The following is a 27903-nucleotide window of genomic DNA, read 5'->3' on the forward strand; positions in this document are numbered from 1 at the left end:
GCTGCAGTGCTAAAGGCAGGAGGAGAGTGGTTCCCTGCCTGAGTGTGTTGGCATGGCGGGCGGCTCGAAAGGGAGATTGTGATGTGTTGCTGCCGAGCAAGCTGCCCGTTCTGGTGCCGAATCGCCTCACTTCAGTGGACATGGTTCTGCTGTGCTGTTGGAGAAGGGTGGTGCTATCCTGGAGGGGAGGGGGGAGAAGTTCCCGCAGCGACTGCTCGAGAGCACCGGGAGGCTTCCAAGGAAGAAGTGGGTGGTGCCCGGGTGGCAAAACCGCTCATGGTCTGCGAAAGCCGTAATAGCAAAGCTCATGCAACAGAAAGCAAGTGTTTGAATGAGCTCGCCGAAAATGAGACTTGGGTTAATACTGTGCTACATAGTGTTGGTGTCCATAATACAGCCCCTACGGAGTCTGTCACACTGAGTATCCAATCACAGAAGAACGTGTGGACCGACGTTACACACGAGGACACACTTTCAAATGGAAATACATGGTTTGATTTTAACAAAACATCAAACAAGCTAAATGAATCGATAAATAATCCAAAGAATGATGAAGTTTAATTTCAGTGTTAGTCCGAAAGAAAGAAGAAATTCCTTGGCAGTCGTAAAAAAAACTCCTGCTGGATTTAACCTCACAAGAATTGCACGTTAAATAGCAATGCACCAAATAACAAAATCCAGTTTTAAAAAAATGAAAAATGAGTCTCAAAAATCGAAACCAGGACTGGCCACCAGGGTGCGCAAGGATGCACAGCACTGCCGTGTAGGCTCCACACCCACAGGTCTTTCAAACGGATTGAGCCTCCGCTCAGAGACCCCCCCCCACGGAAATACCAACGGGGTTATGGCCGTGTGAAGTTCCCCCCACCCCCACCAACAGGAAAAATCCCGACAAAAATCAGAGTCGGGAAACTAATAAAAAGCGTCGACTAAAGTGGGGCCCGTGACGAGATGCAGCGGGGGCGGAGGAGGCCTCTGTGGAACCGTGCTCACACCATCACACCAAGTGGGGCCGCCTGAGGGGTCCCAGGAAGATCTGAAGGGCGTCTGTCCCGACCCGGATATCAGGCAGGGGACCCCCGCCCCCCAGAGAATGCAGAGACAGAGCCACCGCAACGGGATACAGAGCACAGAGAAAAGCACCGGCAAGACCCACACTGCGCCGCCCCTCCCCCGCCGCATACAACCAGTGACAATAGGCCGGGAGGCCTGTAGAGCCCTGCGCGCGGCCCCCCGCTGCTGCATTGCCGATCCGGAGGGCTTCAGCGCAGCCTTCCTAGCACAGGGACCGCTAATAAGCGGTGCGCGAGACATTCTTCAGACGTGGGTGCACCCGCAAAGATAAAGGAGTTAACAGGGGAGACTCCCCACCCTCCCCCATGTGACGTCCCAGTTTGTTGGTGCGCATGCGCGGGCCTCGTTATGGTCCCGCGCATGCGTGGTTGAATAAAGTGCGTCCGTGCGGCAGTTGCCGCCGGGACGCGGAGCAAGCAGCATCGCGTCCCGCATGTTCTTTTGGTCCGTGTCTGTGTGCGTGTGCCTGCGTGGGCCTAGGGGCCAGATACAACAACTGGCGACGAGGCGGGATCGTTGCCACAGCGTTCGCCCAACGGACGTGGGCGCACTATACACATAGTCGGCACGCGAGTGCACGACGCGGATCGAGTGCGAACGTTTTTTTCGCCTCGAGGCAGTAGCGACCTGCAAAGGTGCTCGTGCGCTGCCACGAAGGAAATTTTTGGAACTCTTGATTGTCCCCAGCAACCTGGGGACAATCCAAAAAAAAAAAAAAAAAGCCGGACACAAGGCTAGAGCGGCTGACCACAGCAGAAGGTACGTCGAAGAGCACACCAGCCAGGTTTGCGGCCTCTACCACCCCGAGAGGTGCCTGTGCGACCTGTGAAGATGACAAGCAGTGAGGATGAAACGGAAGTGGCGACAAGAGTGGTGAGGACACAACAGGGATCGCTGCTGCCCATGCAGGAGTTTGACATGTCAGGGCCCCCATCCAAGCTGGGTATACCAGGTGGCTCCTATGGGTCAAGAAGTTGGAAATGTACTTTACTGCGACTGGGACTTCGAATGACGACGCAAAAAGGGCGACCCTTCTATATTCAGCTGGCCTGGACATTATACGCATCTATGAATCACTCGCCCTACCAGTGGTAACGTATGACACGGTCAAGACCGCGCTTGAAAACCATTTCATCCCACAGTCAAATGTCGACTACGAAAGGTTCCTATTCTGCAGAGAGAAGCAAAGGGAAGAAGAATCTCTCGATCAATTCTGTGCCAGACTGCGATTGGTAGCCAGCACGTGTCGCTGGGACAACGACGAGCTGATAAGGAACCAGGTGCTCCAGGGCTGCAGCTCGGGCAAATTGCGGCGGCAAGTGCTGAGGGAGCCGGGGTGGTCACTGCAGCAGATACTAGACAGTGGAAGGACATATGAGCTAGCGGAATCCAGAGGTGCTAGCATGGACGCGGCGGTCAGGCCGAATGCAAGGGAGGAGGCTTTTGCCGTTTCCAGAAGAACAAAGCTGAAGGAGAAGTGGGCCCCGAAGGCATCAGAGAACAGGCATCCGTCCACGCCTGGGTCGATTTGTCCAGATTGCGGATATGACCTGCCACATGCAGAGGAGTGCCCCGCCAAGACGAGGTCGTGCGGACGGTGCAATGGACTAGGGCACTATGCTCGCATGTGCCGCGCATCGGCCCCTGTACCCACCCAGAGAGGCCCCGCCAGAATGAGAGGCGGCGGGTTCAGAAGGCAACGCAGCATTGCAGCCCTCGAACAGGAGATACGGAGGCTACAACTCGCGGAGGAAGAGGAAGAAGAGGAGGAGGACGAAGAAGAGGTGTTCTTCATCTCTAACGTTGCCTCGAAAGACAAACAGAGGAGGCAACCCAGGTGTTTGGTGGACATATTGGGTGTGCCGACTCAGATACTCATAGACACAGGAGCCTCTGTGTGCGTGCTGGCAGAGAAAGATTACCTGAAACTTCCTGGCCCGCCGGCACTGGACAAGTCCATGGCGAAGATATTTACTTTTGGAGGAGACACCCCACTGCCACTCAAGGGTGTGTTCGTGTCACCTGTGTCGAAGGGGGATAGTACCATCAAGGCAAAGTTCTTTGTCACAGACGTGAGCCCTCACTCGCTTCTCAGTTGCGCGGCGTCGGATGCCCTCAATTTGGTTCATTTTGCATATGGTGTATACCAGATAGACATTGAGACACTATTGGACAGGTTCTCGGGCATCTTCGAGGGCATAGGGAAACTTAAAGCACCCCCAGTGCGCCTGCATATCGACGAGTCCATCAGACCGACAGCCCTCAAGCACCGCAGGATCCTGTTCCACCTAAGGGAAAAGGTGGAGGAGGAACTCCGGTCACTAGTAGAGATGGACATCATTGAGAGAGTGGAGGGGCCGACGCCCTGGGTGTCCCCAATAGTGGTGGCCCCCAAGCCAAAACAGCCTGGGGCAGTGAGGATCTGCGTAGACATGCGCCTCCCAAACGCTGCAATTAAGAGGGAGAGGCATATTACACCCACACTAGATGACATTATCGGAGAGCTTCAGGGGGCGAGAGTATTCTCGAAGTTGGACCTACGAGCGGGTTACCATCAGCTCGAACTGCACCCGGACTCCAGGTTCATAACTACTTTTACGACGCATGACGGCCTCTTCCAATTCAAACGACTGAGCTTCGGCATCTCATCGGCCGCCGAAGTTTTCCAGAACACCATTAGAGGGGCTTTGGCTGGCCTAAAAGGGGTGCTGAACATGAGCGACGACATTTTAGTCTTTGCGGACTCCGAAAGGGAGCACATGAAGAGGTTGGAGGACACGCTCCTGAGGTTGAAGAACTTAGGGCTCACCCTTCATCGACAAAAATGCGAGTTCTTCAAGGACCGTATTGGTTTCTTTGGGTTCATCTTCCACGCGGCCGGTGTGTCGCCCGACCCAGCCAAAGTGAAGGACATTAAGGAAGCCGCCCCCCCGCAGTCCCCTACGGAAGTGAGGAGCTTCCTGGGGATGGTGACCTATTGTGGGCGTTTCATCAAGGGGCTAGCGTCGCTGGCGGAACCACTCAGAGTGCTAACGAGGAACGACGCTGTGTGGAAGTGGGGAGCCAGTGAGCAGGAGGCATTCCAGACTCTGAAAAATGCCCTATCCGATGGGGACACCTTGGCATACTTCAACCCCAAAGTGGAATCAGAGGTGGTGGTTGACGCGAGTCCAGTGGGAGTAGGGGCGGTGCTACTGCAACCTGACGAACGTGGGGACATGCGCCCCATCGCCTATGCGAGTAAGGCCTTTTCGGACACGGAAATGAGATACTCACAGATTGAACGGGAAGCGTTAGCCATCCTGTGGGGCTGTCGCCATTTCCGGTTGTACATACTGGGCAAACCTGTCGTGGTGGTAACTGACCACAAGCCGCTCCTGCCCATACTGGCTGGGGGGTCGTCCAAGCCGCCCCCCAGGATCGAAAGGTGGATGCTAGCCCTGATGGAGTACGGGGTGAAACTCGTTTACCGACCAGGAACGAATAACCCGGCCGACTACCTGTCGCGCCACCCCAGCAATGAGAACTCTGTCACCGACATTGGCGCGAATGAGTGCCATGGGCTTTTGTGTCAGGTGGTGGAAGGGTCTCTTCCGATGGCCATATCGAGACTTGAGATGGCAACGGAATGCTCCAAGGATGAGGTGTTTACCATTGTCAAGAATGCCGTGAGGAGCGGCGAGTGGAGGGAAGTGCTTCACGACAACTCCCGCCGTCAAGCGGAGGCTCAGAGCGACCTCCGAGCGCTCTGGAAGGTGAAGGATGAACTCTTGGTCGCGGACGATGGGCTTATACTTCGAGGGCGGCAAATCGTCATCCCACGGGCACTGAGGTCAAGGGTCCTCGAACTAGCCCACATCGGCCATCAGGGGATTGTCAAAATGAAGGCTCGGCTGAGACACAAAGTATGGTTCCCGGACTTGGAGGGGCGAGTGGAGAGTTTCGTGAGGAGGTGTATCGCCTGTCAAGCAGCGGCCCCGGGAGACAGAGCTCGGTCGATGGAGCGTAGCTGCAGACCATGGGAAACTGTCCATGTGGATTTTGGCTCGACTGGTCGGGGAATGTACTTTCTGGTGGCAGTGGACCAATGGTCCAGGTACCCCGAGGTGGAGGTGGTACAGTCGACGGCGACAGAGTTCGCAACGAAGGCATTAGATAAAATGTTTGCCACCCATGGATTCCCAGACCTCCTGTGCTCGGACAATGGGCCACCGTTCACAGGCAGCCAATTTGCAACTTACCTCCGAGAAAGGAGAATCCGGCATCGCAGGGTGTCCCCGCTCTGGCCGCGGGCCAACGGCGAGGCCGAGAGAATGATGCGGACTCTTAACAAGGTCCTGAGGATCTCCGCCTGCGGCGGTGAAGACCTGGGGAGGAAGCTCGTGGAGTTTCTGAGGGAATACCGCACAACGCCCCACCAGTCCACGAGAGTGGCTCCAGCCGAAGCACTATTTGGGCAATGCCCGAGGGGAATGCTACCGGAAGAGGACGGCCGTCTGCCCGGAGTAATAGACAATGATGGTGTCAGGGAAGAACGGGCCAGGCGCAACGACAAAGAAAGTGAAAGAAGGGGTCTGCGAGAAAAGGAGGTGCGAGTAGGGGACACAGTGTTGGTCAGGAACAGGCACCCCGAGGGGAAGTTGTCCCTGCCCTTCGAGCCACGCCCGTGGAAGGTAACGCATGTTAAGGGCACCATGGCGACGGCAGCCTGCGACCGAGGAACAGTCACGCGCAACCGGTCGTTCTTCAAACGCATTGAAAGACCGACTGAAAATGGGACATCAGAGGAAGGCGTAGGGCAGGATGGTCCGCCAGGAGATCAGGAGGGCGAGCAGGGCAGGGACTCCCCGAGACCTGAACGTGAGGATTCGACTCCACCTCCCGCATCACCAAGGTACCCGATCCGCCGCGAGCGGCGATTGCCCGGGCATCTCAAGGACTATGTCCTGGACTCATGTGACTGAGCTGAGCGATGCAAGGTGAGACTCTCAGGTGGTCATATGTCCGCCCACCCGGGTACCCGGCGTGCGGGTGGAGGCACGCCTAGCTGTTTAATTTGTTTTGGTTAAAGTTAAAAAGGGATGTGACGTCCCAGTTTGTTGGTGCGCATGCGCGGGCCTCGTTATGGTCCCGTGCATGCGTGGTTGAATAAAGTGCGTCCGTGCGGCAGTTGCCGCCGGAACGCGGCGCAAGCAGCATCGCGTCCCGCATGTTCTTTTGGTCCGTGTCTGTGTGCGTGTACCTGCGTGGGCCTAGGGGCCAGATACAACACCCCAGAATAATAACTCAAAAAAAGGGAGGAAAAAAAACATTATTAAAAAAACAATAACTGAAAAAAAAAAAAAAAAAAAAAAAAAAAAAAAGAAGAAGAGGGACATAACCTCCCCACACCCCAAAGAACAATGCCCACAAGTGCAGGGTATATAACAGAACAGAGTCAAGCAAAGGAAAGCCACTGAGTGCCATAAACCGCATGTCCCCTATATGGAATGAGAAAGAAGCTGTTGACAACAGGGCAACCCACCTACTATTCATAACTTAAAGCGTGCACAGTTGCCTCAAGGAGCTTATACAACTCCCATCAAGAAACGTCTTCCATAAAGTACCACCACTCAGCGAGAGAAAGAGGATTCCACTCCGAATTCACCAAACCAACAAAAGGCCACAAGGACGGAGGGTTGGGCCCCCGCAAAAGGGGCGTGTGCCTCCTCAGGTGACCCACCACATATAAGAGCCGACATCGCAAGAGCATCTCAGTTTCTCCTCTGATCCGCAGACCACGCAGACCGCAAAGACCACCTAGAAGGAAAACAGCGCAATAAACTGGCCACACGAAAGCAGAAGGGACAGCTTGGACATAGAACAAATAGAAAACTGAGAGCGCACGACTTAGCCCAGGTATAAAGCCCCTGCGCCCCACCCACGCAGGACCTACAACAGAGATAGCGGGAAAGTCTCCTGAATATATGCAGGCAAAAGAAAAGCTAGCTACTTACGCCTACGCTCCTCCTGCTCACAACGTTGTTGCCCCCCCCATGATGGCAACCGAAGCAACAGGGCACAGCGAAAAGGAGGCCACAAAGGGCGACATAGCAGCTCTGTTAACTGAGATAAAGAATATGGGAGCCAAAATAGGGGGCAAAATCGATAAGATTACCCAACGCATGGACAAAATCGAGGATAGGCTGGATGGGGTAGAAAATAATCAAACCTCAATAGATACCATGGAAACACAGCTGGAACTCACTAACAGACCTCGAGCAGAAAGAAAATGGACGATTTGGAAAATCGAGAGAGATGCAACAACTTGCGCTTTTTTGGAATTCTGGAACGGGAGGGCGAAACAGAAGAGGACTTAAAAGCAACGCTCCATAACATCATTAAGCTCCTGGCAGCCGATGACGCAATCGACGAACCAAGGACCGAATGGATCCACAGGGCAGGATGTCCGTCGGGAGGCCCAAGATTGGTCCTCGCCCGCTTCCACTGATATCAAGACAAGGCTAAGATTCTCAAATAGCAAGGCACTGAGGTGTGATCACTCAATGGAGCACAAATAACCATATACCAGGACCTATCCGCCATGACGCTAGCTCTTAGGAGGATGTGTGGCCCCCTGACGAAATGGTCGAAGGAACGAGACACCCGATACAGGTGGGGGTACCCCTTCTCTCTCTTTTGAGCACAACGGCACGAAGATTGTACTACAATCAGAGAAAGAAATAAAAAGGCACGTATATCCGAGCTCGTGGAGACACGTGAGCAGAGGGACAATGGAGATTCATCGAGGGGCGAAAGGAGAGAATGGTGAATTCAAGGCCCTAAGAGACAGAGAGTGAAGTGATCTAGAAAATATCGAAGAGGCAACATTTCAACAGAGGGGGGCAAGTGAACCCGATTAGCAAATACCGGCTTCATGCTACGTTGGCGACTTGAACAGTGACAGTTTTTGGTTCTACACACAAAAAAAAAATATTACGTTTGACTGTTGTAAGAGGAGGTTTGAACGGCAGGGGAGGAAGTAGGGGCTCAAGGTTATGTGGAAGTTATTTAAGCAATATGACCGTGAGGTGACGGTCCCCACTGGTGGTTTGTTGCTGGTTCAGTGAATCCAATTGGATCTGCTCGGACGCCGCCACATGGAGGGAGGGAGGGGGGAAATGGTTACAAGATAAGGTAGTAGTAAAGACCGAAGTAGAATCATTAATTACTGCTGATGGGGGCAAAGTATCAAGGCTCGATCAAGAGACAGAACATAGGGGGTTGCAGTTTAATATCTTGGAAACCACGATACAACACAAAGATGGCCATCGTTGAAGTTGGCAAATGGGGCCCCTTGAGGGTGGGGACGCTTAATGTTAAAGGGCTTAACTCGCCAACCAAGAGGTCACTAGTACTGAGGGAATTTCGGAGAGCCAAAATCGACATCCCCCTCCTACAAGAAACCAAACACATGAGGGGGGAGGGGAGATCTATCCTGGGGAAACGTATGGGCATGGAATTTTGCGGATCTGGAGCGCTGCTTAGAGGTGGAGTGGGAATCCTCATTAGAAAGGGAATCGAGTTCCAGGCCGCTAAGACCTGGTCAGACACAGAGGGGCGTGCCCTTCTAGTAGCTGGAACCATTGGAAACGTTGGTGGGTCAACTCAGATTCCTCTCTAGAACCATCCCCAAAATAATGTTAGCGGCTACTGGGCGCATTGTCCTAGCCGGGGACGTTAATCTATGGGCAAACCAGGACTTGGATCGGAAAGCGGGCAACCCAGCCCCTGATAACGGAATAAGAGGGGACCGTAACGATTATGCAAAAATTATGCAGGTGTATGTGGTGGTTGATGTATGGAGGGAAATGCACCCGGATGAGAGAGGATATACGTTCCATTCAGCCCCACACAACACTTTCACCTGAATTGATTATATTTACCTCTCACAAGAGTTACACAACGTCACAACACACAGAGAGATCACCCCAGTAACATGGTCAGATCATGACATGGTCACAGTTGACATACAGTGGGAACATTTACCAACTAGAGGTGGGAAATGGAGATGTAACGAGACCCTGTGGAAAACTCGGTCTTTAAAATCAAATTGGAAAAGAGATTGAAGAATATTTCAAAGCCAACAATACCGGGGAGGTCTCCAAACAGGGGGTTTGGGAAGCGGCCAAAGCAACCTGGACGGGCGTCCTCATACGGGAGTGGCCCCGGAAGAAAAGAGAAAGAACGCTGATCGAAAATAGACTCATGGGCGAAATATGTCACTTAGACAAGGAAGCTAGAGAGGGAGATATCACAGACCCTAACAAGATTCAAGAGGCGAAAAAGAAACGGGAAGAACTCAGACACTTAGAGCATAGTCAAATAGTGCGTAGGCTGCATCTTTTGAAACAAAAACTTTACGAAAAAGGTGACAAAGCTGACGCACTACTGGCAGCTAGACTCAGAATGCAACGAGCAGAGCTCAGGGTAACAGAAGTAACAGATGACAACCCCGACCAGGGATCAAGTAATCTATCCATCCCCGAATCGTTTGCTAACTTATGAATCATACACCTCAGAGACAGATCCAGACTCGGGGGTAATAGATAATTACCTCGCCGGCATCAACCTCCCCAAAATGGCAGCCATGGCCATGGACTCAGCCCACCTGGAGTCCCCAATAACAGGAGAGGAAATGCAGGATGCAGTTAAAAGATTGGTAGTGGACAAATCCTCAGGAGAAGAGGGATTCACAGCCGGCTTCTACAAAACCTTCAGTGCCCACCTCACTCCATTCCTGGACGAATTATTCAATGAAATTCTTGAATCAGGAATAGCTCCCGACTCCTTTGTCGGAGCGCTTATAACAGTCATTCCCAAGGAAGGAAGAGATCCTAAACAATGCGGGTCATATCGCCCAACATCTCTACTTAATGTGGACGCCAAAATCTACACCAGGGTATTAGCAGCTAGGCTAGAGACCCACATGCCCCACCTCATCCACTGACCAAGTCGGGTTCATAATCGGGAGACAAGGGGCAGACACTATGCGGAAGACCCTCCACTTGGTTGCAGCCTCGCAAGCGATGAATGACGAGCCCGCCCTGCTCTCTATTGATGCTGAAAAAGCTTTCGACAGAGTGGAATGGGACTTCCTTGCAGCAGTCCTCCGCACAGTAGGAATAGGACCGAAACTCAGAATAAGCAGTTTATACAGCACCCAAGGCCTCAGTATCGGTTAACCGGAAATATTCAAGATGGTTTAAATTAAAACGCGGCACCCGACAGGGATGCCCCTTCTCAGCCATCCTCTTCGCTCTTTCAGTAGAGCCTCTGGCCCAAAAAATGAGAGAAGACACCCTGGTAGAGGGAATGAGACTAGGGCAGGCAGAGTACAAAGTAGCACTGTACGCCGATGACATGCTCCTCCATGTGACAAACCCAAATACATCCATCCCCAGGGTACTGTACCTCCTGGAGGAATACGGCCACATATCAGGGTTTAAAGTTAATAAATCGAAGTCACTACTCCCCCTCCCCACCCCCCCCCCCACCCTCCGACAGGGATCTGCGGGAATGAACAATGATAGATACTCCATGCTAGGTCTCCTGATAGAGCATAGCAAGTTAAAGTACCTAGGTATACAAGTCACATGGAAATTAGAAGATCTCTATGAAGCCAATTTCCCTACGCTCCTCCAAAATTTCCACACAGACCTTGCCCGGTGGGACAAATTGACCATATCCTGGCTAGGACGCCTCAATGCAATAAAAATGACCTGTCTCCCGAGGTTTCTATACCCCTTTCAAATGCTCCCCATTAAGATGCCACGAAAATTCTTTCTGGAAGTCAAGAAGGCGATTGTAAAGTTCCTATGGCAGGGGAAAAAAGCCAGAATTGCATAAAACAACCTGACACTACCCAAAGATAGAGGCGGGGTGGGCCTCCCAGATATTCAAAAATACTATGAAGCGGTCCAATTATGAGTTCTCATTCCTCACCTCCGCAATCAAAAAGAGCCCCAGTGGAGCTCAATGGACAACCACTACCTGTCCCCAGTAACGGTCTCCGAGTGGCTATGGGCTCCTAGGAGGATAGTATTGAGGAGACTGAAAGCACACCCGATGTTAGAAACTATATGGGAAATATGGCGACATAGTACTGAAATGAATAACATCACCACATGGCCATCACCACTGAGTCACCTGTGGTCCCCCGGCATTAATGACCAGATTCCCAATGTAGAAAGATTTCAATCCTGGTACGAAGCGGGCTTAGAAAGGTTAAGGCAGCTCCTGAAGAGAGACTCATTTATCACACTTCCTGATTTAGAGCTAGCCTTGGGAGTAGGCGTACTGTCCGCATTCCACTTCCTGCAGATCAAAGGTGTCCTGACGAAACCTGAATGGAAAAATAAACTAAGAAGAGAACTCACCCCATTTGAATCCCTATTAAACTATTGGACAGAAACGAAAGGACTGATTTTGGTTCTATACAAAACACTGATAGAAGCAGGAAAGGGCACAACAGAACACCTCAGACTAAAATGGGAGAGAGACATAGGGGAAATATTGATCCAGAGAGATGGGGAAAGATATGTCGAGCGGCACCTAAAGCCTCGATTTCATGCCAATACAAGCTCCACGCAATCAAACTATTAAACAGATGGCAATATGACCCGCATAGACTCTCCAAAATGTACCAATCATCCAGTCCGCTCCGTTGGCGAGGATGTGGATCCTCGGCAGACTACTGGCACTTGTGGTGGGGCTGCCCTCGAATTAAAGTATATTGGGATGGTACTGGGGTGGATCAGGGATCTAGATGGGATTTAAAGAACAGCAGACCTCTATCTCATTTTGTTTGGATTCGAAAAAATAGAAGATGGGTGGAGGAGGGTCAAAGACCTGGTGGCGCAGTTGCTATTACCTGCAAGGGCTCCCTTAGCCAGAAAATGGAAATCCACCATAGTCCCGACTGAGAAAGAATGGGTCAACGTAGCATCCAATATATGCACCATGGAGAAAATAACATCATCCCTACATGGGAAATTCACACAATGCGACACTATGTGGATGGAGTTCCTTAATAAGTATATGCCAGGAACAATACACTAACATGTGATGACTAGCCAACCCTATAACCCCACGCTGTAAAAAGACACCCTCTAACAGATCATGCAACTCAAGAAGGAGATGTAACATGACAAGGTCCCCAACAAGGTGGCCTCCAAAACCCGCTATGCAACTCACCAAATTCTAAGCAACACAACCCTCATCAGATGTAAATAGTGTCTTTGGGGGGCAAGAGGGGGGGGGGAGGAGGAGGGAGAGGGTTAGAACAATAGCAAATGTATAGGTCACTGCAAATTGGTACAAACTAAGAATGGAAAACTTATGAGATTTATGTTGAAATGCAACTTTGGATTAGATTGGTTTTGAATATGCTTGACAGGGATATAAGTTAAATTTTTGGTTGATTTCCAGTAAATTGCTGTGACCTTGATTGAAACAAAATCTAATAAAAAATAAATTTAAAAAAAAAAAAAAAACAAGAATAAGTGCATGCCGTTCACATGTCAGGAGAAATAAAATCCCTAAATAATTTTACATGGACAAGCAATAAGTCGCCAGCGGGCGCCCAAAAAAGAAGACGCATTGATAGTTGTCTATCACCACCGGTCACTTGCTCGCAGCAGAGAAACAAACAGCAGCACTTACTGGACATAGGTCAAGACAATATATCTTCAAATAGAAGCAAGTGCACTATTATTAAAGGAGGTCCACCGAGAGCCCAGACAGTGTCATGGTCTCATGATTCTTCTTCTGCTGACTCATCACTGGACTCCTCAATTATTGAATGCGATTTTCCTAAAATTAGGCGTTTGGGTCCTAGAGACAAATTTAGATCGAAGATGCCTAGCCATAGTACCGATTAAATTGTGAAGAATGTCATACAAGAGCTTCATCCGTACTTAATGTTAACCATGACCATTTCAATTTCTCCGCTCCTAAAAGTTTATGAGCAGATGAATGACAACATAAAAGACCTAACAACGTTATCAGCATTAATGAACACTAAACTTGTAAGCATTGAAAAGGAATGAGACTTATTTAAATTGAAAACGTGGGAAGACAACAAAAGAATGGAGTTATCCCTCAAGGAGCTTTTGGATCAAAAACGAAACAGCGAAGATAAGCGACAACTAACTGAAGTCAAGCACTGGGTCTTCTGAAATGCAACCAGAGCACTCATCTACTGGAGAAATCGGATGCCCCGAATGAATCTCAGATTCAAGATAACCCAGAAGGTTCAATGGCAAAAACATTACAAACGCAAGTAGAAAGAATTGTTGCTGATGGCTCTGTACAATTAGCCAACTCAAATACTAACATCAGACATAAAAAAAACAGTAGAAAAAGGAGGAAGTGGGGCTCTGTTGAAACAAGTGGCGAAAACAAAAAATATAAACATCATTGAGAAAAAACAAGAGTTGGAAGTCATCGATTTAGAAATCGCGCAAGAATGCGATGCAATAAAAGAAATGACTAAGATGAGGATATCAGGGCCAAAAAGTCCAAGTATAATGCCACACAAGGCGATTGACTACGATTTAACTTCTCCTAAGCCATCTACATCAGCTAAAGGAGAAGGACTAATGGGAAATTCAGAGATTTCTGACAGCATCAAGTCTCCAAAAAAAGATGCAAATTATGCAATTTTTCAATCAAAAAAGAAAGTAACAAACAAGTTGATACAAAGAAAACCAAAAAAACAATAATAAAAAAAAAAAGAACAGAACGAGCGCCAGTTCGAGAACATTCCTGAGAAACATAAAATCCGTAAATGTCTTTGTAAACTCTGAGCGAGCAAAGAGTCAAATGGGACTAAATCAAAATGTAGCGGTGTCTCAAGTTAGCGAGCAATCTCTGAAAGTAATCGAGAAAGCTGTTAGCTCTGAAGACAGCGTGGCTGAATTGTTAAATCTATCCACTTAAGAAGATGGTGATGACTAACAAGATGATAGCAAAGCTGAATCCAATGAAGCAGAGCGAAATTCTATCCAAGAACCACTTACTGGCGATAATTCCGTGACAATAGAAGATAATACTCCTCAGGACCAAGCATCGCTTAGATGATGTCAACTTTTCCTTCCATCTGCTAGGCGAAAGAGATAGCTGTGGAACCAAAAAAAAAAACAAAGTTCCCGACTTTAGATGAAAAAAGGATCAGATTGGCTTTGCAACATTCTGAAACCGAGAAGACCTATCTGTCAATGAAAGTGAGCAGTACTGTACCATGTGAAGAAAGAAAGCATCACAATAGCGATGGAACGGTTTCCAACAAAATACAAGATGCTGAAGTAATGACCGGATTGAGAGCATTAACAGACACATGGATCAAAAGAACCAAAAGTCAAATTGGAGCAAAGCTTCGAAATGAACCAAGCTTACTAAATATAAAAGATCTAAACATCAATTGATCCTCGAACTGATCCTAACCATTAAAGATGGTTTGATTCTCAATAGAAACTATGTGCTTCGGCTGCTACATCATATACCATCACTGAGAACTATTGAGACTAATGACATCAAAACCGTTGCCTTTGTAGATGAATGTCAAAATGACAGAGTAAGACTACATATTGAGTCAATAATTATCTGTGATCTACTGATAGATGCACTACCGGTCCTGATCTCCTTGGGTTTTGACATCTTTGAAGAGAGAGAAGATAACAAAGCTGACAGCCTGAATAAAGAACGTTGTCTGTCAGAAGTTGTTGGCGGACCGCCAAAACAGAGCCCAGAAGAACTGCATTTTGTTCAGCCCTTTAGGAACCAAGACGATGCCCTGAATGTTAAATCTGTAGCTGTTTTGTCCGCTAGTAACAATGAAAAATCTCTCCATGAAGCAGAACCAGGAGAAAGAATCAGGATTATCATCAAACAAAATCAGAAACCGACTGGAGTAGATAAATGTCAGAATAATTATGTTAATAAAACACCAACTACAAGTGAATGGAACTGGCTGGCCGAAGCATTAGGCAGGTATAATGAGAGCTAATGCCAAGATGATAAAAAAACTACAATAGTGCAACATGGAACACAAGAGGCTTTATTCACTTGTTTAACAAACCCTCTAATTGGCTTAAATATTTAGACGTCCTGTGCCTGCAGGAAACCTGGATGGATACGTGCCCAATGTATTGACCTACTCTGCTATACTATGCAGCCTCACTCTGCTATCTATGGTGCAAGAAACATTAAAATGGCAGTAAAAATATTGTGTGCGCCAAAACCTTCAAAACCGAGTTTCAACACACAAAAAGATGGCTGCAAAACCTGCCACCCATGGTGCATGTGTGGTAGAAAAAAAACACAAAATGCAGAAAAAGTGCCAGTGGACTCCATGACAAGCAAACATGGAGTACAGATGGAGCAGCAGCGCTCTACAAGTAAAACTCCCAAATTTGCCTGTAAATTACATTTATTTTGCTGCTAAAACTCCAAAATGCCTGTACATAACACTTCCCAACGCTCAAAATCTTGCTTGGCGCTAAAATTCATTTAATCTAATGAAGTACTGTGAATTGACAAAGTCCTAAAATGTTAAGAACAAAACTTTTTCTCAGCAAAACTGGACTGCCTGTGAATGACAGCTTCTGTCAAAAATCTGTGTGCAGCCACACTGGGCTGTGAATGACAGACCCTGTCAAATGGGCTCTCCTGATTAAACTTTAAAGTTGTCTAAAACCAAAGATCTGCCGGATTAGCAAAAGTAAAAAAAGGATTGTTGTGGAAAGGAACACGAATCTCAGTTGTTTTGATCCCACAGATTAAATCTAAGAATGTAATTTATCCATTGCATCTGATGCAACAAGTTTGTTTTCTGCTGGATTTCAAGTCAAGAAATTACAATTTTAACTTAGGCTAACTTAGGCTAACTGGGCCTACAAGAAGTTGAAAAACAGGTTTTCACCAAAGGGGAGGGCATTCCTCTCAGCAGATACTCACTGACATATTATATTTGTGGGGTAGGACAGACTTTTGTCAGCAGCCAGAGACTGAACAATGGCAGATTCTCCAGGCCAGGAAAGGGACGTATGAAGAGGTCGTAAACTTGGCTTGCAGAAGGTTCCCAAAGGTGGGGGCTACTCCTTGAGCTCGAGAGACAGACAAAAGGCAGACCATTTGCTGTTAAAGAATATGCAATGAACATTTTTAGAGACTCCTAACTTGCTATCAGAAGTGGTGAAAAATATAAAAAGGGCAGATTTGTTAGTCTAATTTTTGGCACTACATTTCAAAATGTGGTGGAACTGTGTAACATTCCAAACAAGAATGGCAATATATGTGGTTTTATGTGAACTGTATTTATGCTAGAATTGTTTAACTTTGCACACACATTCCTATGGTAAACATGCATATTTGTGGGAATTCGGAGAAAGTTTTGAGAATGTTTTCATGGCGAAATTGACAAAATGCTGCAAAAAGGCGAAACAAGGTCTCACAGCTGCGGGAATTTAAGGAACAGACACTCCATAAAATATGTAATCCTTGTGTGTGATTTTTGTAGAGGTTACAAAGGTATAAGTATGTATTTAGGACAAAATTCGATTTTGATACTAGTGGCTAGGGGAGGTTTCTAAGGATTGTAAAAGCCAAATCCCAAATTTGACATCATCGTTCTTTGATCCAATCACTCATATGCAAGACAGAGATGAAGCTCTGACCCAATCCCAGTTCACAGGGGCAGGTTTAGGTAAGCCGGCCCATACAACCATTTTTGTGATGTCATTTGAAAGGATAAATAGAGACATCTGACAACACATAGGACTCTCTTCCGATTCCAGCAAAGCACTTTGTTCCAGCATTCAACATCCAGCTTTAACATTCTTCCAGATCCAGATGCCAATGACCAGGCCAAGCAGTAGCTGAACCATTTTCAGCTAGGCCACAATCCTCAACTTATCCTTACAACCCAGTGAAGCGCTGTGGTGTAGGGAGGCATCCTGAAACTATCTGGCTTGCTACCATAAGGCTTGCCTGATGAACACGCAATCTCGCTGATCTGAAATATCCAGAAACAAGAAGGGCAGATCCTGTGCAGTTCCGGTGACCGGCCTAGCTGATCCTGTCCTGCGCCTGATGTGCTGTCCTTCCTTGATAGACCCGATCCATTGACCAGAATCTTGACGGGCCTAAATCTTAAATCCCAGTGGATTGTGAGTTTTAATAGGACGCTAGAGAGCTATTGTATACCTTGCATTATCTTGTTCTACCCAATCTCTGAACTATCTCTACTTTCATAACCAGTAACAGTGTCAAAATCTTTAGTGCTATCTTACCCTATTTGCAAAGTGTCATTTTCATAGTCATTTTAGTAGTGTAATTCTCATCCAGAATCCCACTTCAAGTGTATGGACTGGTTCCGCCGGGGAAGGCGCTGGGGATCTGTTACTGAAGTCATGAATCAGTGTCAGAGCTTACGGTGTCCCAACTTGATGGTCTAGCCTGTATGCTCTAGTCGGGAGTAAAAGCATAACACATATTTTCTTATTTTGCAAAACAGTATGATTGACGCGTTTTTATCCAAAATCGCATAGTACAAGGTTGCCGCGAATTTCCTTTGTGCAAAAGTTTTACATGTGTGAATTGCCTTTAAATTATTTCCCACTTTGCCTTTGAGATTTCAAATGTTTTCTTTTTGATTAAATCATTGCTTGTGATTGCTTGCATCTGTTCAAAGCGGCTCCCGTAGAATTTCATAATAATTTAAGCATTTACCACATTTAGTGTTTTTGTTCAGCCAATTTCAAAGCCATTTTGCCAGTTGAAAGTCAAATCCGTTTTTCTCTTTTGTTTAAAGAGGGAAGGTGGGAGTGATATTCCGTTTGATCTGTATTATCCCATCCCCCCCCCCCCCCCCGAGTACCTGCTCTCTCCTCACATCTATTTAAATTGCCTATTGGTGGGTTTAGGGGTGTTGCAGGAGGAACCTCTAACCACAGTGCTATCTGTTCCAAACCAACCCAAAAGTATTCTTTTTTTTGCAGCATTCTTTTTGTGTTCATTACCCGATTCCCAGTGCATCAAAGATATTAATTGTTCTCGTCACCCATTGGTGATTGTTATCTATTAAAATATATTGTGATTTAAATTTCAAATAAATAAATATTTACCTTTGAAAACTAGCCCGAATCCTGGTTCGGTGTGACCGGGGGGGGGTCTCAGGAGAAGGGTGCGATATGAGTGGTATATCATTCAGAATATTGAAATTATAGATAAAAATAAAAAAGGGTTTCATTTGTGCACTACATGCTGGGTGAGACTTGGATGTGTGCCTGATTGAAATCCCTTTACAGCTTGGGGGCTCGTGACCGAGATCCTGAATTTGACCTACCACTCGTGACAGTCTAACACAGCATACTAGCCGGCAGGGTACATACACCTTGTTGGGTTGGTATACTGTGCTACACTGTACAAGCACCCCTCAAAAGAAATACTCAAAGGAATTGGGCCTGTTTGCAAAAGTAAATTAACCCTGAGGTAAGTCAGAAGGAAATTAGAATTTCTGGAATGGCGACCCCTGTGGAAATTAATATTGCTAGGGAACACTTCCTGCACAAACTGTTTGTCAGAGGTGAGTGGCCCGAACAGGATGAACAGGTATTGCTGCAGGAAATAAGACAAGTCACTGCAATCGACCTTGATACCTGGCAGGACAAGGGTCCATTACATCAAGCGCTTAGCGAGCTGTACATGGCCCCAAGAATAAAAGAGGAGCAGTGCAAAATTGCCAAAATAGCGGCCTACCTGTACCTACACATAGGAATCATACAGGAAAAGCATGCAGACAATATAGATTTGACAAATAGGCAAGGGGAAGCACTGCAGAAAATCCAGACCAATCTGGACTCTGCAGAGCAAAGGCTCCAGGAAAGCCAAGAATCAGAAACAGAGGCTAGGCAGTATATCGGCAAATTAAAAGAAGATCTGGCTATCTCACTGCAAAAGAATGCAGAACAAAATACTCTGGTAAAGACACTGCAAAAAGAATGTCAGGAAAGGCTCGACTCTTTACAACAGAGTCAACAGAAACTGGTGCAACAATTTAACTTTTAACAGAGCATGCGCAGAACAGATGGTCACGTTACAGAACCACCTGGAATCCTTGAAAGAGGAAAATAATACATTAATTATTAAAGACTTCCACTCTCAAGAGGAATTTGATGAGGAGCGCCAGAAATCTAGTGCATTTAAAAAAACACAGGGATGACCTGGCTGCACAGAGGGGCACTCTAACTCAGGAGAGGGACACCTTAGGCCAGGAAGTCAGCCAATTAAAAACTAAGTTAGAGGAAAGAAAGCTGGCCCTTTAGGAGTTTAATGAAATCAAAACCGATTATGAAAAGCTACTAGAGCACACCAGGCGGGTGGAGGACGCTCTGGCAAAGAACACTCAGGCCAATAATGACCCAACTCAGGAGGCGAGTCTCCTGCAGCAAAAATTGGCCCAGTATTTCCAATCCAGTCAGGAAGGACAGAGAGACAATGAGGCTCTCTGTGAAAAGAATTACAGGCTCCACAAACAGATAGCCGTGCAGGAGCAAATCATTGAGACAAGTAAGGCCTTAGATAGAGGAGCAAAAGGGTCAGATTTTGCCATGTCATCAGGGAGTAGGTGCTGAAAGAGATGAGGTAAGAAGGGACAGAGAAACCCCTGAGCACAACCTCAGGACTCCTGTCATCAGGGACTTTAATCCCTTCAGTTCCATGGACTGCCACCCTCATGTCCACTGGCTCATATGAACCAAGGGCCACGGGGATGGTAGACTTCAGCACAATGGGAAATATGGGACTGGCAGATCAGTGCCTACCAGAAATGGATGGGCGGGCATCTATGTACAGATTCCCAAATATTAGGGCTTGCCTCTCTGATCAGGAAGACTCCAGTGAGGGGAGAATCAGAATTGGATCCTCAAAAATATCACCTACCAAGGGATCAGTCTGTCCAATTTGGTGGGGAATTCCATGAAACTAGGCCCACAAAGAGCATCTTAAAAACCTCTTCCCAGCTAGAGAAGTGGGGGGGGGGGGTACTTAGCCAATCCTGGGAGCAAGGGAGAGTCAGAAGACTCTTCTGAGCGCCACAGGTCTCAAGAGACTAGGCCCCCACATTCTGCAAGCCATTCCCAAGCTCGCAGAATCAGGGAGAGCCTAGAGAATCAGATAGCCACCTCCTGTAGCAGTGCCTCTGAATCAGAGGATGAGTGGACATGGGTGACCAAATCTAAAAAGGCCAACACAATTAAGAGGGCCCTACTGAAAGATCCCCTGAAACAAATCAAGGCCATTAGGAGCATCATAACTCCCCATCATAAAAATGCCAAAACTCCTTTTGGGAACACCTCGAGTTGTATGAGCAAATGATGGATACTTTCCACCTGAATGATAGCCAAAGTTGCATTCAATATGTCAAGTGGACATTTTCCCCTGAATACTCCAGCTTCCTTGCGGGCTGGAGGATCAGAACCACTCAAGATGGTCCACCTATAGGGTGGCCATCTTAAAGCATTTCTCTATACATAGAAACCCTCAAGAGGCCCGCAAGGCGGCCTACAATCTGAAATATGGGGAAGACCAGGACCCACAAGAATTTGTACAAGAGTTAAAACGCGCCTTTGTGCAGACCACCAGGAGGGTGCGCACAGACAGTAGGGAGTTCATCAATACCTTCTTTCATGCACTCCATAAATACATTATGACCCAGCTGGTGAGAGACTTTCATGAGAAGAGATCACTAGACTGGGACATTAAACAAGCAACTCGCATGTATGAAGTGCAGAAACCGGTAGTATCAATAAAAGCCCCAAAGCAACCAACACCCCTGCTGCTAAGGTGGCGGAGGTGAAGGATACCCTCATTTTAGATCTGGTGATGGGGGGCCTAAAAATATTTCTGTGCAAAATCCTCCTAACCAAGACCCAGAAGGCCCTCGGGCCAACCCCAAACAGGTAGTCAGGGAGGTAACCCCACAAATGACACCACTAACTCGCCTGACTATATCAGCCCCCGTTACACGGGCAGCAGACCCATCCTGGGCTATTTGTGGACTCCCCCAGCCCAACCGGGTAGCTGCCAACCCAGGAAACTTCCCTCCTAACTTTCCCCAGGAGGGCAGTAATCCCCCAAATGCCGGGTTGAGTTTCTTTCCCCGGTACCCACCAAACATCAACCCCCAAAGCAACCCTTCATTCTTTCCCCACTTTCCCGAGCCCAGACAGCACAATCCGGGAGAGGGGAGGCCAAGGGTGGAGGGGTACCAGAACTATCCCAACCAAGGGCACTATGGGAGAAGGGACAGTTACCCTTCCCGTGATCAACCTAGGATGGACCAGAGACACCTCTACCAGCCAGAGTGGGTGTCCCATCTGGAGCGCCAGGTTCAGAACTTGTCGCAGGATCTGGGTCGCATATTGAGGGCTCAGCAGAACACTCAGATGAACATGGCGGCCCAGAACAACAAAAATGTCTCCATTTGAGCAGATGACCTGACGAAGAATGGTGTTACCCCAGCATCTGCTCTACAGAACCCAAGAGCAGACCTTGATAAATGCCTCCACAACTCATGAGTATGTTGAGAATCTGAGAAAACACCTTCAACATGCTTTTGCGTATGCTCAGCGGAATCTAGAAAGATCTGCAGACAGTATGAAGACCCACTATGACCTTAAGACAACTAAAAAGGAATATCAAGTAGGAGACCGGGTCTACTTGTACAATTTCCAAAAGGAACCAAGCCAATGAGCGCAAATTCCTCCCAACTTGGCGGGGTCCTTTTGAAATTGTGGATAGAATCTCACCAGTGGCCTACAGAATCCACATCCCCAAGGGCAATTTGACAGGAGGGGGAAGACAAGTGGGTAAACCAGCTAAAGAGTTGCCACCCCAGGCATACTTTGCAGCAGATAGATGGACTTACCGGAAACCCAGAGGGGGAAATTCCAGACACCTGGAAAAATTATTAAATATTGATTACATCTGAGAAAATGAGTAAATGACGACTGAATAATAGATGGGGAATATTGCCAATTGTTAGGGAATGCAAGTGTCTTTCCCACTGCTGAGATCCCCCGGAGATGTGTGGGAACAGTAGTAGGTACATTTTCATAACTGTGTTATGTTCCGTTTTCTAGGATTGGCACTAAAATCCCAAGAACCACCAAGGAGGACCACTCGGGGACCAGGAGTAAAAACCAAAGGAATCCGGAGTATCGTCCCATTTCAACCCAAACCGGCGAGGAGAGCGTGACGCCTCACTCGTTGACAGGAGAAGCAACAGAATTTTTCCACGTGGACAGAAAAGAACATCCCAATCGCCAGACTCCCTCTCCACTGGAAGTCAAAATTAAGTCATGGGGGGTGGGGGGGATTTGTGGGATGTATTGACCCTCTCTGCTATGCTATATGGCCTCATTCTGCTATCTATGGTACAAGAAACATTAAAATGGCAGCAAAAACTTTGTGTGCGCCAAAACCTTCAAAACCGCATTCCAACACCCAAAAAGATGGCTGCACAACCTGCCACCCATGATGCATGTGTGGTGGAAAAAAACACATGATGCAGAAAAAGTGCCAGTGGACTCCATGACAAGCAAACATGGAGTACAGAGGGAGCAGCAGCGCTTTGCAAGTAAAGCTCCCAAATTTGCCTGTAAATGACATTTACTTAGCTGCTAAAACTCCAAAATGCCTGTACATAACACTTCCCAACACTCAAAATCTTGCTTGGCGCTAAAATTCATTTAATCTAATTCATTTAATCTAATGAAGCACTGTGAATTGACAAAGTCCTAAAATGTTGAGAACAAACAGCAAAAATGTTCAGCAAAACTGGACTGCCTGTGAATGACAGCCCCTGTCAAATGGGCTCTCCCGATTAAACTTTAAAGTTGTCTAAAACCAAAGATCTGCCGGATTAGCAAATGTAAAAGGAACACAAATCTCAGTTGTTTTGATCCCACATGTTAAATCTAAGAATGTAATTTATCCATGTCATCCGACGCAACAAGTTTGTTTTCTGCTGGATTTCAAGTCAAGAAATAAAATTTTAACTTAGGCTAACTTGGCCTGCAAGAAGTTGAAAAACAGGTTTTCACCAAAGGGTAGGGCATTCCTCTCAGCAGATACTCAGTGAAATATGATAACTGTGGGGTAGGACAGACTTTTGCCAGCAGCCAGAGACTTAACAATGGCAGATTCTCCAGGCCAGCAAAGGGACGTAGGAAGAGGTTGTAAACTTGGCTTGCAGAAGGTTCCCAAAGGTGGGGGCTACCCCTTGAGTCCCAGAGACAGACAAAAGGCGGACCAAACATTTTTAGAGACTCCTAACTTGCTATTAGAAGTGGTGAAAAATATAAAAAGGGCAGATTTGTTAGTCTAATTTTTGGCACTACATTTCAAAACGTGGTGGAACTGTGTAACATATTCCGAACAAGAATGGCAATATATGTGGTTTTATGTGAACTGTATTCATGCTAGAATTGTTTAACTTTACACACACATTCCTATGGTAAACATGGATATTTGTATTTGTGGAAATTCAGAGAAAGTTTCGAAAATATTTTCATGGCGAAATGGACAAAATGCTGCAAAAAGACGAAACAAGTTCTCACAGCTATGGGATTTTGAGGAATAGACACTCCATGAAATATGTAATCCTTGTGTGCGATTTTTGTAGAGGTTACAAATGTATAAATATGTATTTAGGACAAAATTTGATTTTGATACTAGTGGCGGTTTCTCAGGATTGTAAAAGCCAAACCATGAATTTGACATAATCGGTCTTTGATCCAATCACTCAGATGCAAGGTGGAGATAAAGCTCTGACCCAATCCCAGTTCACAGGGGCAAGTTTAGTTAAGCCGGCCCATACACCCATTTTTGTGATGTCATTTGAAAGGATAAATAGAGACATCTGACAACACATAGGACTCTCTCTTCTGATTTCAGCGAAGAACTTTGTTCCAGCATTCAACATCCAGCTTTAACATCCTTCCAGATCCAGATGCCGATGACCAGGCCAAGAAGTAGCTGAACCATTTTCAGCTAGGCCACAATCCTTAACTTATCCTTACAACCCAGTGAAGTGCTTTGGTGTAGGGAGGCATCCTGAAACTATCTGGCTTGCTACCATAAGGTTTGCCGGATGAACATGCAATCCCGCTGATCTGAAATATCCAGAAACAAGGGCAGATCCCGTGCAGTTCCAGTGACGGGCCTAGTTGATCCTGTCCCGCGCCTGATGTGCTGTCCTTCCTTGATAGACCCGATCCATTTACCAGAATCTTGACGGGCCTAAATCTTAAATCCCAGTGGATTGTGAGTATTAATAGGACTCTAGAGAGCTATTGTATACCTTGCATTATCTTGTTATACCCAATCTCCGAACTATCTCTATTTTATAACCAGTAACAGTGTCAATATCTTTAGTGCCATCTTCCCCTGTCCATTTGCAAAGCGTCATTTTCATAGTCATTTTAGTTAAACTAAAACCTCCATAACTCCCTCCGTTTTGATGATACAAACGAAATTTCAATTCCTAATGATACCCAACATCTTTAGCTATCTCTACAACCCAAAACCACATTGTCATTTTAGTTGTGCAACTCTCATCCAGAATCCCACTTTGAGGGTGTGGACTGGTTCTGCCGGGGAAGGCGCTGGGGATCTGTTACTGAAGTCATGAAACAGTCTCAGAGCTTACTGGACCCCAACTTGGTTGTCTAGCCTGCATGCTCTAGTCGTGAGTAAAAGCATAAACACATATTTTCTTATTTTAAACTGAGATTCTTGTCCAAAATGGTGTCTTTATTTCCGAAAACACCTCTCACTAAAACCTCCATAACTCCCTCAGTTTTGATGATAGAAACGAAATACAATTCCTACGGATACCTAATATCCTAGCTATCTCTACAACCCAGAATCGCATAGTAAAAGTTAGCCGTGAATATCCTTTGTGCAGAAGTTTTACACATGTGAATTTCCTTTAAATTATTTCCCACTTTGCCTTTGAGATTTCAAATGTTTTCTTTTGATTAAATAATTGCTTGGGATTGCTTGCATCTGTTCAAAGCGGCTCCCGTAGAATTTCATAATAATTTAAGCATTTTTTAACACATTTAGTGTTTTTGTTCAGCCAATTTCAAAGTAATTTTGATTGTTTAAAGTCAAATCCATTTTCCTCTTTTCTTTATGGAGGGAAGGTGGGAGTGATATTCTGTTTGATCTGTATTATCCCCGAGTACCTGCTCTCTCCTCACATCTATTTAAATTGCCTATTGGTGGGTTTAGGGGTGTTGCAGGGGGAACCTCTAACCACAGTGCTATCTGTTCCAAACCAACCCAAAAGTATTCTTTTCTTTGCTGCATTCTTTTTGTGTTAATTACCCGATTCCCAGTGCATTAAAGATATTATTCATTGTTCTTGTCACCCATTGGTGATTGTTGTGATCTATTAAAATATATTGTGATTTAAATTTTAAATAAATAAATATTTACCTTTGCAAACTAGCATGATTCCAGGTTCTGTGTGACCGGGGGGGGGGGTCAGGAGAAGGGTGTGATATGATGGTATATCATTAAGAATATTGAACTTATAGATAAAAATAAATAAGGGTTTCATTTGCGCACTACATGCTGGGCGAGACATGGGTGTGTGCCTGACTGAAATCCCTTTACAGCTGCCATATGAATTTGAAATCTCTATGAATCCAGCTATAAGGAGACATAAGGGTCGTCCGTCAGCGGGTCTAATGACAATTGTAAGGAAGGATGCAGGTTTTCGAACTATCTGCTCTAAGAATCTGTCCCTTTATACAAAGCACAGTGATCAAATCAAAGTGCGAACAAAACAATGAGACTTTCCAGATGCACTTTATTAATGTATACTGGCAACATAAAACAGCAGGTACAATTAGATTTAGGGAAGCAGTGACCGATTTGATTGATGAAATCAACACTGATGGAATATCGCTAAACATAATTCTGTGTGGAGATTTAGACCAAAATTGTACAGGTCTTAGTGGAGACGATGCAATAACTGATAAAAGATTACAAAATGTGGCCTTAAAATGGTGTGAAGACATGGAAGGAAGAAATCCAACAATGTTAAATGGTAATACCAAGGGAGAAATCCCTGCACAAGCAATATGGAGGCGGAAATCTCAGGAGTCGATTTGAGATTACTTCTTCGTATCTGGTGGTATAGGACAACGAGTCAAAAACCTTGAAGTGATAACCACTCCAGAAAGTGACCATACCTGCTAAAATTGACATTGATCCCACTAGAAAGGAGGAAAAAAAGTCAATGGGTGTATACAGTCTTAGCTGAGCCTGGCAGAACCAGGCTACGAATAAAACCGCAGGATGTGTGCTCAATTATGGAAGCTTACTGTAGAGATCGAGATGCCGACATTAAAAGCAAAGTGGAATATAGCCATCTGTTGAAGCTCTATATAGAAAAAGAACAATGCCTTCAAAATTGTGCATTTAGACCTCAGCACGTTTATGATGGTGTAATTGTCAACAGAAAACATCAATTACGGAAAGAACTCAAACACCAAGACAAAAGTTTACAAATGGCCCTTAAAAAAACAAGTAAACAAAAATATAAAAATTGGTTAATCCCCCACAGAATAATTGCAAACCAACAGGATGCCGAGAAAATTATGGCGAGCATGCAGAAGAAGAACTCCTATGAATTCTGGAAAATTATTAACACCGAAAGTTGTCAACAAATGGCGATACAAGATAATACGGTCACTGAATCCCAATGGTTACGTCATTATACGACAAGAGCCAAATCAAAGAACCTCTTTTACCGATACTAACCAAATAGGACCTTCAATTTGACAAAGATGATATTCTGGCAAGCATAAAGCGATGTAGTTCATCACAGGTTCACGGCCCTGATGGATTTACCAACTATGTCATAAAGCAAAATCCTGAGGATTGGGCTGCATTCTGTGAGATCCTATTCTCAAAAGGTGGCTAAGTAGAGAGTGACTCCCCTAATCTGGAAAAGTGCCATAGTTGCACCCATTGTCAAGAAAGGTAACAGATCTGACCCAAAAGATTACAGACCCATCGCACTCTTGGATTTCCTAGGAAAATTGTATGCAACAATTACAAATACAACTGTCTGCATGAATAACATTGAGTGCTCGTTTTGACCCTAGGCAAACAGGGTTCATAAAGGAAGTGGGATGTGGCCTAAACCTTCTAATCCTAAATTTGCTAAAAATGAAAGCAATAAGAACTAGTAAAAAGGTATATCTCGCGTTTTGGATCTCTTCCAGGCGTCTGACAGTATCGATCGAGAGCTACTCTGGAGTAAGATGCAAGCCTGGAAGTGTCCACCAAGCCTTTTAATGGCAATAAAGGATCTCCACACAAACACGAATATCAAAGTCAGATTGGATCAGAAAGGCAATCTATTGGCGCCAATAAAAACTTTCCATGGGGTCAAACAAGGATGCCCTCTAGCAGCTATCATCTTCAATCCGTTTATAGCTGATATTGGTGAAGCCTTTGAAAGTATCACCATGTTTCCACCTAAGACCCATGGAAACGAGGTGAATTGGATTGTTTATGCTGATGACCTGGTACTATTAGACCTAACACCAATAGGTCTCCAGCGCAAGCTGCTTGCCTTAGAACAGTATATCCAAAATAATGGAATGTGCATCAATCCGAACAAGTCTGAAATCCTTACTCTACAAGACCTGAGAAAGAACCAAGGGAACAAGTCCAAAAAAATGTTTTTGGGGTATCTGGGAAAAG

The 27903-nt window shown here is 46.2% G+C and overlaps 1 protein-coding gene across 5 annotated transcripts in view; it reads right to left on the bottom strand.

Annotated features, from left to right (window-relative positions):
• Positions 1-27903, bottom strand: part of DUSP12 (dual specificity phosphatase 12) — a 428130-nt gene that overhangs the window by 384171 nt on the left and 16056 nt on the right. Inside the window, exon 1 of one of the 5 annotated variants that reach the window (XM_069641293.1) lies at positions 14136-14157. The exons of the other annotated variants lie outside the window; for them this stretch is intronic. The gene's annotated coding sequence lies outside the window, so the exon portion shown is untranslated. Of the gene's footprint in view, positions 1-14135; positions 14158-27903 lie in introns of those variants that run through there. 5 annotated transcript variants of the gene reach the window in all.

This window comes from Ambystoma mexicanum, chromosome 1q (genome assembly GCF_040938575.1).
Source record: "Ambystoma mexicanum isolate Mex_15411 chromosome 1q, UKY_AmexF1_1, whole genome shotgun sequence".
In the NCBI taxonomy this organism is placed as follows: Eukaryota; Metazoa; Chordata; class Amphibia; order Caudata; family Ambystomatidae; genus Ambystoma; species Ambystoma mexicanum.